Here is a 14754-nt window from a genome sequence, read left to right as displayed (position 1 = left end):
ATCATTTTCATGAAGGAGGGAATCTTATGACACTTAGATTTTAATGGTGTATGTGTTCCTATCCATGTGAAATTTGTCAAAAACAAAGTTTACGACAAATTCAAACTCATATGGACCGAACTTTCTTAATCTTGATTTCTTGCCTTATGGTAGCACAACTGCCCACCATGTCTTCCAAGTAGTTAAGCAGCTCACCTTTTCTTATCAATGTACTTTTCATTGATCAAGGTCCTTGCCTTTTATGCATAATGAGAACTCATAGGGCTCACATGCATAATTAACTTAATTGGAATGACACATAAATAGTATAGTGTCAACACGATAGGTTGTAAACCTCAACTCGTATGCTAGTGATGATCAATAAGGTCTATTTTGATTTGTTCTTGAAACCTTTCAAGACCATTAAGACTCCCACTGAATCTTCGACATATAAGATTCTCTTGTCAATAAACATTTCTTGACAAATATTCAAGAGTTAGTGTAGTTTTTATCAAAACGCTTCATAAATAGGTCCTAGTTGGTCTTTGTCTTATTTAAGACATCACAACTCTCCTCATTTGATGAATGTTATAAACCTTCTTATTACTCAATGTCACAATCTGTCACACTCCCAAACCAGAACGGCGGAAACGTTCGGGGGCGGAGGACGTCATATTTAGTATCATAACAGTTCATAGAAAGGAAAGTACACACCACCATATATATTAAAGTTTCCAAGATGTTTACATAATTGTATTCATTACATGTTCAAAAGATAAATACATAAACATCATTCAAAAGAAGTAATTAACGCCAACGCGTTAATCCCAAAAGTTGATTCCCAAACCTGCTTAGCGGTTCCCTGAGAATACAAGTTAATTCAAAGAAAAAGTGTCAACAACTAAGTTGGTGAGTTCGTAAGTAGTTTAGAAAAATTGGATGCCATTCCAAAATGGGTGTATGTTTTCCAGAAAACTCAGTATTTCAAGTGTGAAGAGTTATGACTTGTTGTGTTGAAAATGAATGTATTAGATCCAGAAAATCCCATATTTTCCCTAATGGTTGAGATATGATTTGTTGTGTCTTCCAAGAAAACCCTTATTTTCTTATAAAAGTATGAAATGCATATGAATGTTCGTATCATAAGTTGTAAATAATTGCACCAGGAAAATCCCTTATCTTCATTTTAGTTGTTTGGTTTGTATACAGGAAAAACCCTTATTTTCCTAACATGACTGGCAGTCTCTAAGACCGAAAATCGCAAGAAAACGACGTTCTTAAAAGTTGTGTCATAGTTTTATATAATAAAGCTATACGAAGATCGCATTTGTTAGATGAAGAATAGTTTTAACAGTTACTCGTTCATAAAAGCATAATACCATAATAATTGTATATCCGATGAGTTTTATAACCATACTAAACATAATATGCCTGTGACGACGTTCTTCAGGCGTCGCAGCGTTATGACAACTGTCACCCCAAAAGACGGACTGTAGCTAACAGTCAGGGCGCGGGATCATGACTTCCCGTATAGATCTATATACATTTGACACGTTCTCCGAACGGGAGACTCTGGTTATAGACAGGACTTGCAGCATTACTTTCTAATTAAGAAAAGTAACGTTTGAAGATATACACGTCTCATGGATTCTCAACTAAGCCTGTATTAAAGTGATAGTTTTTGTACGCGAAGTTTATCCTTTTTCACAATGTTTAACAAAGCATAAATCATAAGTCTTTAGAATGTATAAAACGACTTAACCATGAAAAGTACTTTGAAATCATTATATACTTTGCATAAGTCTAATGCACACAAAGTATGACAAGAGTTTTCCATAATAGTAATGAGTTCTAAGTGATTTGTTCGGTAAAACAAGCCAAGTGAAACTTTATAAAATACACGATAATAACCGTATGTTTACTTGTATTCCCCCCCCTAAAAGAGTATAAAAGCATTTAAAATGTATTTAAAGTGTGTTTGAAAGGGGTATGAACTCACTTGAAAGTTTGAAGATAGCAAGATGGAAAACCGGGCAGAGTTTCGTCTCGGGAAATGGATTTTCCTCGGGATTCTCGGGATTTCTCGGGAGTAAAATCGACCTTCGGGACTTGCACAAATTGACCAGGGCTTCGGGGTAGTGCGAGCACGGAAAACGAGGCAAAACGCAAGAAAAAGGAGAGTGAATGAGCAATTTTTCTGGGAACCCTCGCATCCCTTTTATAGGGGGCTGGAAGGCACACGTACGCGGGGCGAACGGGACGTCATCGCTGACCGCATCCTCGGTTGCATCGCGCTTCGGACAGGACAGGGGGGGGTAGGCTTGCATAGGGGCGACGTGGACGATCCGAGGCCGTGGCCTCGAGTACGCGGGGCGTACGAGGGTACGCGGCGCGTACTTCGGCCCTAGGTGCTGACTCCTTCGAATAATACCAAGTTTTTAATAAAAATTATATACAAATTATTTATCAAACTTCAAAAATTCATATCTCCTTCATACGAACTCCGTTTTTGACGTTCTTTATATCCCCGCGAAGGTGAGACTACGATCTACAACTTTCATTTAGATTCCATTGGCAATTTCCGAAATTATTTTTATTATTTATTTATTAAAATGACGTGATTAAGGAATTTCTTTAAAAATTCATAACTTTTTCATACGATGTCCGATTTAAGCGTTCTTTTTATGCATGTTTGTATTATAACGATATCTATGACTTTCATTTAGACACCTAAGGTCATAAAGTGTTTTATTGAAACTTTGCGTTTTTACGTAACTTCGTATTGCCGGTTTTTGTCGAAAAACTTAGAATGGTCATAACTTCTTCGTTATAACTCGGATTTTTGTGTTATTTATATGTTTGGAAACCTTAAGACGATACCTAACACATAGCGTACTCCAAATAGGGTTTTTGAATATTTCATTTTTCGATGATATTCTAATTCCTTTCTCAAAGAGGTTACAGGACTCGATTTTTACTGACTTGAAATGACGGGCTGTTACATCATCCCCCCGTTAGAGGGAATTTCGTCCCGAAATTTTAATACAAAAGAAGAGTCTTAGGGGCTGAGGAAGAGGTGTGGATACTTCTGCTGCATTTGATTTTCTCGTTCCCACGTGAACTCAGGTCCCCTTTTAGCATTCCATCGGACCTTTACTATTGGAATGCGACTCTGTTTAGTTCGTTTAACTTCCCTATCCATGATGTTGACGGGTTCTTCCACAAAGTTAAGATTTTCATTTAGTTCGATCTCATCGAGTGGAATTACAAGTGTTTCGTCGGACAAACACTTCTTCAGGTTGGATACGTGGAATACTGGATGTACTTTGTTAAGCTCGATTGGAAGTCGGAGTTTGTAGGCCACTGGGCCAATGATTTCGAAGGGTCCAATGTACCTAGGATTTAGCTTCCCACGTTTTCCAAAGCGTATCATGCCCTTCCAGGGTGAGACCTTTAGTAGTACACGATCGCCAATCTGAAATTCCAAGGGTTTACGTCTTTTGTCGGCATAGCTCTTTTGCCTATCCTCGAGGATTTCAGTCGTTCTCGTATTTGCACGATCTTTTCAGTAGTTTCTCTGATGATCTCTGGACCAGTGAGGGTGCTATCAGGAACTAGCCCTTTTGCTAATCGTGTGTCGCCCACTTCCGTCCAGCACAGAGGTGATCTGCACTTACGGCCGTAAAGGGCTTCAAATGGGGCAGTATTGATACTAGTATGATAACTATTGTTATAAGAGAACTCAACCAAAGGTAAGTGAACATCCCATGCTTTACCAAAGTCGATTACACATGCTCGCAACATGTCTTCCAAGGTTTGGATCGTCCTTTCACTCTGTCCGTCAGTTTGGGGGTGATAGGCTGTACTCATGTCCAATCTTGCTCCCATGGATTTTTGCAATGATTTCCAGAATCTAGACGTGAATCTGCTGTCTCTGTCCGAGATGATAGACATTGGCATTCCATGGAGTCGTACGATCTCTCGGATGTAGATTCTCGATAGCTTTTCCATTTTATCAGTTTCCTTGATCGGTAGGAAGTGAGCGGACTTGGTTAATCTATCGACGATTACCCAAATAGTATCTTGGCCACCCTGAGTTTTGGGCAGTTTCGTTATGAAGTCCATGGAAATCTGCTCCCATTTCCACTCAGGAATTTCAGGTTGTTGGAGTAGCCCTGAGGGTTTCTGGTGTTCTGTTTTTATCTTGGCGCAAGTCAAACACTTGCTCACATATGTAGCGATCTCTGCTTTCATGTTTGGCCACCAGTAGAGTTGCTTGAGATCTTGATACATCTTGTCTGACCCGGGATGTACGGAGTATGGAGTCTTGTGTGCCTCGCTCATAACTACCTCTCTAAGTCCACCAAACATGGGTGTCCATATTCGGTTCACGAGGTAGCGTGCTCCGTCACTCTTGATTTCTAAATTCCTGTCCATTCCTCTAAGGGTCTCACCTGTCACGTTTTCGGGTTTCAAGGCCTCTATTTGAGCTTCCTTGACTTGTGTTGACAGGTGCGAATGGATCGACATGGCTAATGACTTCACTCTTCGGCCAGAGTACTCCTTACGACTAAGGGCATCTGCCACGACGTTTGCCTTTCCTGGATGATAGCGAATCTCACATTCCTAATCGTTGAGCAATTCGACCCAACGTCGCTGTCTCATGTTCAACTCCTTCTCGTCGAAGATGTGTTGTAGGCTCTTGTGGTCTGTAAAGATAGTGCATTTGGTACCATATAGGTAGTGTCTCCAGATTTTAAGAGCGAAGACCACCGCCCCAAGTTCTAAATCATGAGTGGTGTAGTTGACCTCGTGCGTTTTCAGTTGTCGTGAGGCATATGCAATAACCTTTCGCCTCTGCATTAGTACACAGCCCAGCCCTTGCTTCGAAGCGTCGTAATACACCACAAAATCTTCGGTCCCTTCTGGAAGAGAAAGGATGGGCGCACTGCAAAGGGCCTGTTTCAAAGTCTGAAATGCAGCATCTTGCTTTTCTCGCCAATTGTAGGTCACACCTTTCTGGGTTAAGGCGGTGAGAGGCTTTGCGATGCTGGAGAAATTCTGAATGATCCTTCGGTAATAACTAGCAAGACCTAGAAATTGGCGAATTTCTGTTGGTGTAGTTGGTGCAGAATAGTTTTTGATAGCCTTGATTTATGATGGATCCACGTGGATTCCTTCCTTGCTGACCACGTGACCGAGGAAGTCCACCTTTCTAATCCAAAACTCACATTTTAAGAATTTTGCATACAGTCTCTCAGTCCGTAATGTCTCTAAAACTTGCCTCAGATGTTGACTATGCTCTTCTTTATTCTTTGAATAAATAAGTATGTCGTCTATGAATACTATCACAAATTTATCCACGAATGGACGACGTACCCGATTCATTAGATCCATGAATACGGCCGGGGCATTGGTTAGTCCGAACGGCATCACTACGAATTCTTAATGTCCGTATCTCGTTCGGAAGGCCGTCTTGGGAACATCACTCTCCAGGACTTGCAGCTGGTGATATCCCGACCTCAGATCGATCTTGGAGAAGTAGTTAGCTCCTTGGAGTTGGTCAAATAAGTCATCGATTCGGGGTAGGGGGTATCGGTTCTTGATGGTAAGTTTGTTGAGTTCTCGGTAGTCGATGCACATTCTGAATGATCCATCCTTCTTTTTCACGAACAATACGGGTGCTCCCCATGGCGAGAAGCTTGGCCAGATGAATCCTTTTCCAAGTAACTCATTCAGTTGGCTGGATAGCTCTCGCATCTCTGCCGGGGCTAATCGATAGGGTGCTTTGGCTACTGGGGTAGCCCCGGGAACCAGATCGATTCTGAACTCAACTTGTCTCGCGGGAGGTATTCCCGGAAGGTCCTCGGGAAAAACGTCGGGAAAATCGCATACGTCAGGCACATTCTTGATGTCCTGGACTTCGCGTTTCACATCTACAACATGTGCCAAAAACGCGTGACACTCCTTGCGTAGGCATTTCTGAGCTTGGATACTTGAGATGATACGAAGAGTGGTACTGGGTTTGTCGCCCAAGACAATGAAAGTTTTGCCGGTTGGCAGATTAAGGCGAACGACCTTATCGTAACATAGAATGTCCGCATGATGAGAACTCAGCCAATCCATGCCAACGATGACATCGAAACTCTTAATCGAGACTGGCATGAGGTTGATTGAAAAGGGATTATCGTTTAAAGTTAGGGTGCAGTTTAAGTATATCTCCTTAGTGCCTTCGGTTTTCCCGTTGGTCATTTCTATTATGAATGGTTCACTTAATTATTGTGGTATTGATTTTAGCAGGCCTTTAAGGTCGTGACTCACAAAACTCCTTTCCGCTCCACTATCAAACAAAATGCATGCATACGAGTTATCGAGAAGAAATGTACCCGTAACAATAGTAGGGTCCGCAATGGCTTCATCTTGTCCCATTGCGAAAACTCGGCCCCTTCCGCCGGTATTCCTGTTGTTTGCCTTTGGGCAGTCCCTGCGGTAGTGCCCCGTGTCTCCGCACTCAAAGCAGGCGCGGCTTACCCCAGTATTAGCAGTGGGGACGGATGGTTGGGTTGGCTCCTTGAAATAGCGGGTTGTATGTTCCTTCTTATTACACTTGGTGCATTGAAGATCATGACAAGGACCGTGGTGGTGGAGGTTGCATCGGTTGCACTTAGGAAGTTTCCCATTATATGAGCTTGTGGGGGCAGGGTTGGCAGGTACAGTCATAGCGTGGGTCGCTATTACTTGTTGTTTCTTGGGGTTTTCCTGGAGGGTTTGTCCCCTCCTTTTGTTCCAAGGCCTACTCTGGCCCTGAGCCTCCCTAGATGGATTTGCGGTTGTTGAAATGGTACCGTGTTTTACTCCGTGGTCGATGAGTCGCTGAGCCAGGCGTTTAGCGCTGTTGTAGGTAACAGGGCTGGAAGCTAGGACATGCCCTTGAATCTGGGGTGACAACCCCCAAATGTACCTTTCAACCTTCTTAGATTCTGGGTTGACCATGGTAGGGCACAGTGCAGCGAGGTCGTTGAACCTAGCTGTGCAGGCGACTAGGTCAAAACCAGTCATTTTCAGATTCCAGAGCTCCTGCTCAAGCTTTTGCACTTCGCCCCTTGGGCAGTATTCTTCCAGTAGTAGAACCTTCAGGTCTTCCCAACTCATGGCGTTGGCGACAGTGAGCGTCACTGAATTCACATGGCTTTTCCACCAAGTGAGGGCTCGATCTATGAAAGTTCAAGCAGCGTACTTGACTTTGCTTGCTTCTAGGCATGAGCAGATCTCGAAGACCGTTTCGGTCTTCTCGAACCATTGCATTAGTGCAATGACTCCCCCAATTCCATTAAAAGTTTTTGGCTTAGCGTTAGAGAACTCCTTGTAAGTGCATTCTCTTACTTGGTCATGACCAGTGCCATGATTTGGATGATTTGTGCTGCTTCCCGCCCCTCCATTTCCGTGGGAGTTTATTTGCGAGAGGGCTGCAGTTACTGCTGCTGTGATAGCAGCCTGGACCATGGCTGGATCATAAGTTGGTGGTGGAGGTGGTGGTGGTGCCGTGCCCGGCCTGGGCCTTAGGTTTGGACGAGGAGGCATCGTGCTGCCAAAGGAAAATGAAAATTTTATAAGTTTTGGCAGTTCAGAGTTGAATGATATTGAGTTAACTTCTAATAGTTCTAAGAAATTGGGTTTGACCGACACAATGTTTTGAGCTTGAAAGTAAAGTTTGAATAGATGTGCCAATGAATTGAACGAATTGCGCATGATTAACAACAAGAAAAGGGATATACCCTTATATATATTAAACATATAGTTGTGTTACAGCGGGGTCTAGACAAAAGTTCTTGACCTTTCTAAAGGCCTCCGATTACAGAACAATTTAAAGAAAATAATACTTTTATCCGAAGTCCTAATTTATAACAAAATTTGAGAGTCGGGCAAGTACTACTTGCGGCGCGCTTTGCGTTTGGAGCTCGACTCCGTGTCGGACTGCTTCGACTCCATGAGGCGCCTATCAAACGCAGCTTGTTGTTCCCTCAATTTTGTGAAGGCCGCATTTGCTTTTGCCTGAAATGCTTCGGCGCGAATGTGGATGTCGTTCTGCAACATCTCTAGGCGGTTGATATCGGCCGTGTGGATTTGTACTTCCACATTGACCTCTCTGATTCGGTTGGCTTGCACTCCGGATTGATAGCACTGGTTGGCGAGTTTGCCAACCATGACCGGAAGTGCTCGGTCGGCTGATCCCCTGCCTCTAACATCATAGAAGTCTCGGCACATGCCGTAGGGAGGGCGTAAGCTTTGTTGATGGCTCCAATGATAGAGGTGACTTCCCCACACAGGAGTGGGTCCTTGGAAGTTCCTCACATGGACGGGAGGTTGTGGGATTGGTGGATTGATAATTTCTGGCTCCGAATCCGTGCCAGAGTCATCCCCTCCCTCCAACTCTATAGGCTCTTCGTCTTCTTCAGGATCTTCTTCGATCCATCCTCCATTACCTTGGTTGGGGTAGTAGGAGTCATTGGGGTGATGGAATCCCACCATTTAGACTGTACGAGAATATGGTTAAAAATTTACTATAAGCTAGAGCACATGAAACTTACCCTTAAGTTTAAGGGTTGACGGCAACACAACAACTCCCTTAGTATTATGTAATGATGTGCTTTTGGTAAGTTTTAAAATCGTTGTCCACTGCAGACACTCCTTGGCATACGTTAGTCGGCTCTTGGACAAATATAGTTGATCAGGCTATATTCTTCCCAGTTCCAATTACATGTCCCAAGGCGTACCTGTACTGCACAACTTATTTATAATACTTCTAAAGTTATTTACTATGAGACTGTTATTAGTATAAAATGAGTGCATGCTTACCTTAAAACTAAATAAATTTAATTTCAAAAGTATGACTTTTCTCAGAGTGTTTTTGCCCAGTTGAGTTTATAGTTGTATACCAAAAAGAAATGGTTTTGATATACTTAATTCCCTATAAACAAAGCTCTGATACCAATCTGTCACACCCCCAAACCAGAACGGCGGAAACGTTCGGCGGCGGAGGATGTCATATTCAGTATCATAACAGTTCATAGAAAGGAAAGTACACACCACCATATATATTAAAGTTTCCAAGATGTTTACATAATTGTATTCATTACATGTTCAAAAGATAAATACATAAACATCATTCAAAAGAAGTAATTAACGCCAGCGCGTTAATCCCAAAAGTTGATTCCCAAACCTGCTTAGCGGTTCCCTGAGAATACAAGTTAATTCAAAAAAAAGTGTCAACAACTAAGTTGGTGAGTTCGTAAGTAGTTTAGAAAAATTGGATGCCATTCCAAAATGGGTGTATGTTTTCCAGAAAACTCAGTATTTCAAGTGTGAAGAGTTATGACTTGTTGTGTTGAAAATGAATGTATTAGATCCAGAAAATCCCATATTTTCCCTAATGGTTGAGATATGATTTGTTGTGTCTTCCAAGAAAACCCTTATTTTCTTATAAAAGTATGAAATGCATATGAATGTTCGTATCATAAGTTGTAAATAATTGCACCAGGAAAATCCCTTATCTTCCTATTAGTTGTTTGGTTTGTATACAGGAAAAACCCTTATTTTCCTAACATGATTGGCAGTCTCTAAGACCGAAAATCACAAGAAAATGACGTTCTTAAAAGTTGTGTCATAGTTTTATATAATAAAGCTATACGAAGATCGCATTTGTTAGATGAAGAATAGTTTTAACAGTTACTCGTTCATAAAAGCATAATACCATAATAATTGTATATCCGATGAGTTTTATAACCATACTAAACGTAATATGCCTGTGACGACGTTCTTCAGGCGTCGCAGCATTATGACAACTGTCACCCCAAAAGACGGACTGTAGCTAACAGTCAGGGCGCGGGATCATTACTTCCCGTATAGATCTATACACATTTGACACGTTCTCCGAACGGGAGACTCTGGTTATAGACAGGACTTGCAGCATTACTTTCTAATTAAGAAAAGTAACGTTTGAAGATATACACGTCTCATGGATTCTCAACTAAGCCTGTATTAAAGTGATAGTTTTTGTACGCGAAGTTTATCCTTTTTCACAATGTTTAACAAAGCATAAATCATAAGTCTTTAGAATGTATAAAACGACTTAACCATGAAAAGTACTTTGAAATCATTATATACTTTGCATAAGTCTAATGCACACAAAGTATGAAAAGAGTTTTCCATAATAGTAATGAGTTCTAAGTTGATTTGTTCGGTAAAACAAGCGAAGTGAAACTTTATAAAATACACGATAATAACCGTATGTTTACTTGTATTCCCCCCCTAAAAGAGTATAAAAGCATTTAAAATGTATTGAAAGTGTGTTTGAAAGGGGTATGAACTCACTTGAAAGTTTGAAGATAGCAAGATGGAAAACCGGGCAGAGTTTCATCTCGGGAAATGGATTTTCCTCGGGATTCTCGGGATTTCTCGAGAGTAAAATCGACCTTCGGGACTTGCACAAAATGACCAGGGCTTCGGGGTAGTGCGAGCACGGAAAACGAGGCAAAACGCAAGAAAAAGGAGAGTGAATGAGCAATTTTTCCGGGAACCCTCGCATCCCTTTTATAGGGGGCTGGAAGGCACACGTACGCGGGGCGTACTCCCGTACGCGGCGCGTACGGGACGTCATCGCTGACCGCATCCTCGGCTGCATCGCGCTTCGGACGGGACGGGGAGGGGGGGGGTAGGCTCGCATAGGGGCGACGTGGACGATCCGAGGCCGTGGCCTCGAGTACGCGGGGCGTACGAGGGTACGCGGCGCGTACTTCGGCCCTAGGTGCTGACTCCTTCGGATAATACCAAGTTTTTAATAAAAATTATATATAAATTATTTATCAAACTTCAAAAATTCATATCTCCTTCATACGAACTCCGTTTTCGACGTTCTTTATATCCACGCGAAGGTGAGACTACGATCTACAACTTTCATTTAGATTCCGTTGGCAAATTCCGAAATTATTTTTATTATTTATTTATTAAAATGACGTGATTAAGGAATTTCTTTAAAAATTCATAACTTTTTCATACGATGTCCGATTTGAGCGTTCTTTTTATGCATGTTTGTAGTTTAACGATATCTATGACTTTCATTTAGACACCTAAGGTCAGAATGTGTTTTATTGAAACTTTGCGTTTTTACGTAAGTTCGTATTGCCGGATTTTGTCGGAAAACTTAGAATGGTCATAACTTCTTCGTTATAACTCGGATTTTTGTGTTATTTATATGTTTGGAAACCTTAAGATGATACGTACCACATAGCGTACTCCAAATAGAGTTTTTGAATACTTCATTTTTCGATGATATTCTAATTCCTTTCTCAAAGAGGTTACAGGACTCGATTTTTACTGACTTGAAATGACGGGCTGTTACATCATCCCCCCGTTAGAGGGAATTACGTCCCGAAATTTTAATACAAAAGAAGAGTCTTAGGGGCTGAGGAAGAGGTGTGGATACTTCTGTTGCATTTGATTTTCTCGTTCCCACGTGAACTCAGGTCCCCTCTTAGCATTCCATCGGACCTTTACTATTCGAATGCGACTCTGTTTAGTTCGTTTAACTTCCCTATCCATGATCTCGACGGGTTCTTCCACAAAGTTAAGATTTTCATTTAGTTCGATCTCATCGAGTGGAATTACATGTGTTTCGTCGGACAAACACTTCTTCAGGTTGGATACGTGGAATACTGGATGTACTTTGTTAAGCTCAATTGGAAGTCGGAGTTTGTAGGCCACTGGGCCAACTCTTGAAATGATTTCGAAGGGTCCAATGTACCTAGGATTTAGCTTCCCACGTTTTCCAAAGCGTATCATGCCCTTCTAGGGAGAGACCTTCCGTAGTACACGATCGCCAATATGAAATTCCAAGGGTTTACGTCTTTTGTCGGCATAGCTCTTTTGCCTATCCCTCGAGGATTTCAGTTGTTCTCGTATTTGCACGATCTTTTCAGTAGTTTCTCTGATGATCTCTGGACCAATGAGAGTGCTATCAGGAACTAGCCCTTTTGCTAATCGTGTGTTGCCCACTTCCGTCCAGCACAGAGGTGATCTGCACTTATGGCCGTAAAGGGCTTCAAATGGGGCAGTATTGATACTAGTATGATAACTATTGTTATAAGAGAACTCAACCAAAGGTAAGTGAACATCCCATGCTTTACCAAATTCGATTACACATGCTCGCAACATGTCTTCCAGGTTTTGGATCGTCCTTTCACTCTGTCCGTCAGTTTCGGGGTGATAGGCTATACTCATGTCCAATCTTGTTCCCATGGATTTTTGCAATGATTGCAAGAATCTAGACATGAATCTGTTGTCTCTGTCCGAGATGATAGACATTAGCACTCCATGGAGTCGTACGGTCTCTCGGATGTAGATTCTCGATAGCTTTTCCATTTTATCAGTTTCCTTGATCGGTAGGAAATGAGCGGACTTGGTTAATCTATCGACGATTACCCAAATAGTATCTTGGCCACCCTGAGTTTTGGGCAGTTTCGTTATGAAGTCCATGGAAATCTGCTCCCATTTCCACTCAGGAATTTCAGGTTGTTGGAGTAGCCCTGAGGGTTTCTGGTGTTCTGTTTTTATCTTGGCGGAAGTCAAACACTTGCTCACATATGTAGCGATCTCTGCTTTCATGTTTGGCCACCAGTAGAGTTGCTTGAGATCTTGATACATCTTGTCTGACCCGGGATGTACGGAGTATGGAGTCTTGTGTGCCTCGCTCATAACTACCTCTCTAAGTCCACCAAACATGGGTGTCCATATTCGGTTCATGAGGTAGCGTGCTTCGTCACTCTTGATTTCTAAATTCGTGTCCATTCCTCTAAGGGTCTCACCTGTCACGTTTTCGGGTTTCAAGGCCTCTATTTGAGCTTCCTTGACTTGTGTTGACAGGTGCGAATGGATCGACATGGCTAATGACTTCACTCTACGGCCAGAGTACTCCTTACGACTAAGGGCATCTGCCACGACATTTGCCTTTCCTGGATGATAGCGAATCTCACATTCGTAGTCGTTGAGCAATTCGATCCAACGTCGCTGTCTCATGTTCAACTCCTTCTGGTCGACGATGTGTTGTAGGCTCTTGTGGTCTGTAAAGATAGTGCATTTGGTACCATATATGTAGTGTCTCCAGATTTTAAGAGCGAAGACCACCGCCCCAAGTTCTAAATCATGAGTGGTGTAGTTGACCTCATGCGTTTTCAGTTGTCGTGAGGCAGATGCAATAACCTTTCGCCTCTGCATTAGTACACAGCCCAGCCCTTGCTTCGAAGTGTCGCAATACACCACAAAATCCTCGATCCCTTCTGGAAGAGAAAGGATGGGCGCACTGCAAAGGGCCTGTTTCAAAGTCTGAAATGCAGCATCTTGCTTTTCTCCCCAATTATAGGTCACACCTTTCTGGGTTAAGGCGGTAAGAGGCTTTGCGATGCTAGAGAAATTCTGAATGAACCTTCGGTAATAACCAGCAAGACCTAGAAATTGGCAAATTTCTGTTGGTGTAGTTGGTGCAGACCAGTTTTTGATAGCCTTGATTTTTGATGGATCCACGTGGATTCCTTCCTTGCTGACCACGTGACTGAGGAAGTCCACCTTTCTAATCCAAAACTCACATTTTGAGAATTTTGCAAACAGTCTCTCAGTCCGTAACGTCTCTAAAACTTGCCTCAGATGTTGACTATGCTCTTCTTTATTCTTTGAATAAATGAGTATGTTGTCTATGAATACTATCACAAATTTATCCAAAAATGGACGACATACCAGATTCATTAGATCCATGAATACGGCCGGGGCATTGATTAGTCCGAACGGCATCACCACGAATTCGTAATTTCCGTATCTCGTTCGGAAGGCCGTCTTGGGAACATCACTCTCCAGGACTCGCAGCTGGTGATATCCCGACCTCAGATCGATCTTGGAGAAGTAGTTAGCTCCTTGGAGTTGGTCAAATAAGTCATCGATTCGGGGTAGGGGGTATCGGTTCTTGATGGTAAGTTTGTTGAGTTCTTGGTAGTCGATGCACATTCTGAATGATCCATCCTTCTTTTTCACGAACAATACGGGTGCTCCCCATGGCGAGAAGCTTGGCCGGATGAATCCTTTTCCAAGTAACTCATTCAGTTGGCTGGATAGCTCTCGCATCTCTGCCGGGGCTAATCGATAGGGTGCTTTGGCTACTGGGGTAGCCCCGGGAACCAGATCGATTCTGAACTCAACTTGTCTCGCGGGAGGTATTCCCGGAAGGTCCTCGGGAAAAACGTCGGGAAAATCGCATACGTCAGGCACATTCTTGATGTCCTGGACTTTGCGTTTCACATCTACAACATGTTCCAAAAACGCGTGACACTCCTTGCGTAGGCATTTCTGAGCTTAGATACTTGAGATGATACGAAGAGTGGTACTATGTTTGTCGCCCAAGACAATGAAAGTTTCGCCGGTTGGCAGATTAAGGCGAACGGCCTTATCGTAACATAGAATGTCCGCATGATGAGAACTCAGCCAATCCATGCCAACGATGACATCGAAACTCTTAATCGAGACTGGCATGAGGTTGATTGAAAAGGGATTATCGTTTAAAGTTAGGGTGCAGTTTAAATATATCTCCTTAGTGCCTTCGGTTTTCCCGTTGGTCATTTCTACTATGAATGGTTCACTTAATTATTGTGGTATTGATTTTAGCAGGCCTTTAAAGTCGTGACTCACAAAACTCCTTTCCGCTCCACTATCAAACAAAATGCATGCATACGAGTT

Source organism: Lactuca saligna, chromosome 8, assembly GCF_052625555.1.
Source record: "Lactuca saligna cultivar CGN05327 chromosome 8, ASM5262555v1, whole genome shotgun sequence".
In the NCBI taxonomy this organism is placed as follows: domain Eukaryota; kingdom Viridiplantae; phylum Streptophyta; class Magnoliopsida; order Asterales; family Asteraceae; genus Lactuca; species Lactuca saligna.
Note: the sequence above shows the minus strand (reverse complement) of the source record.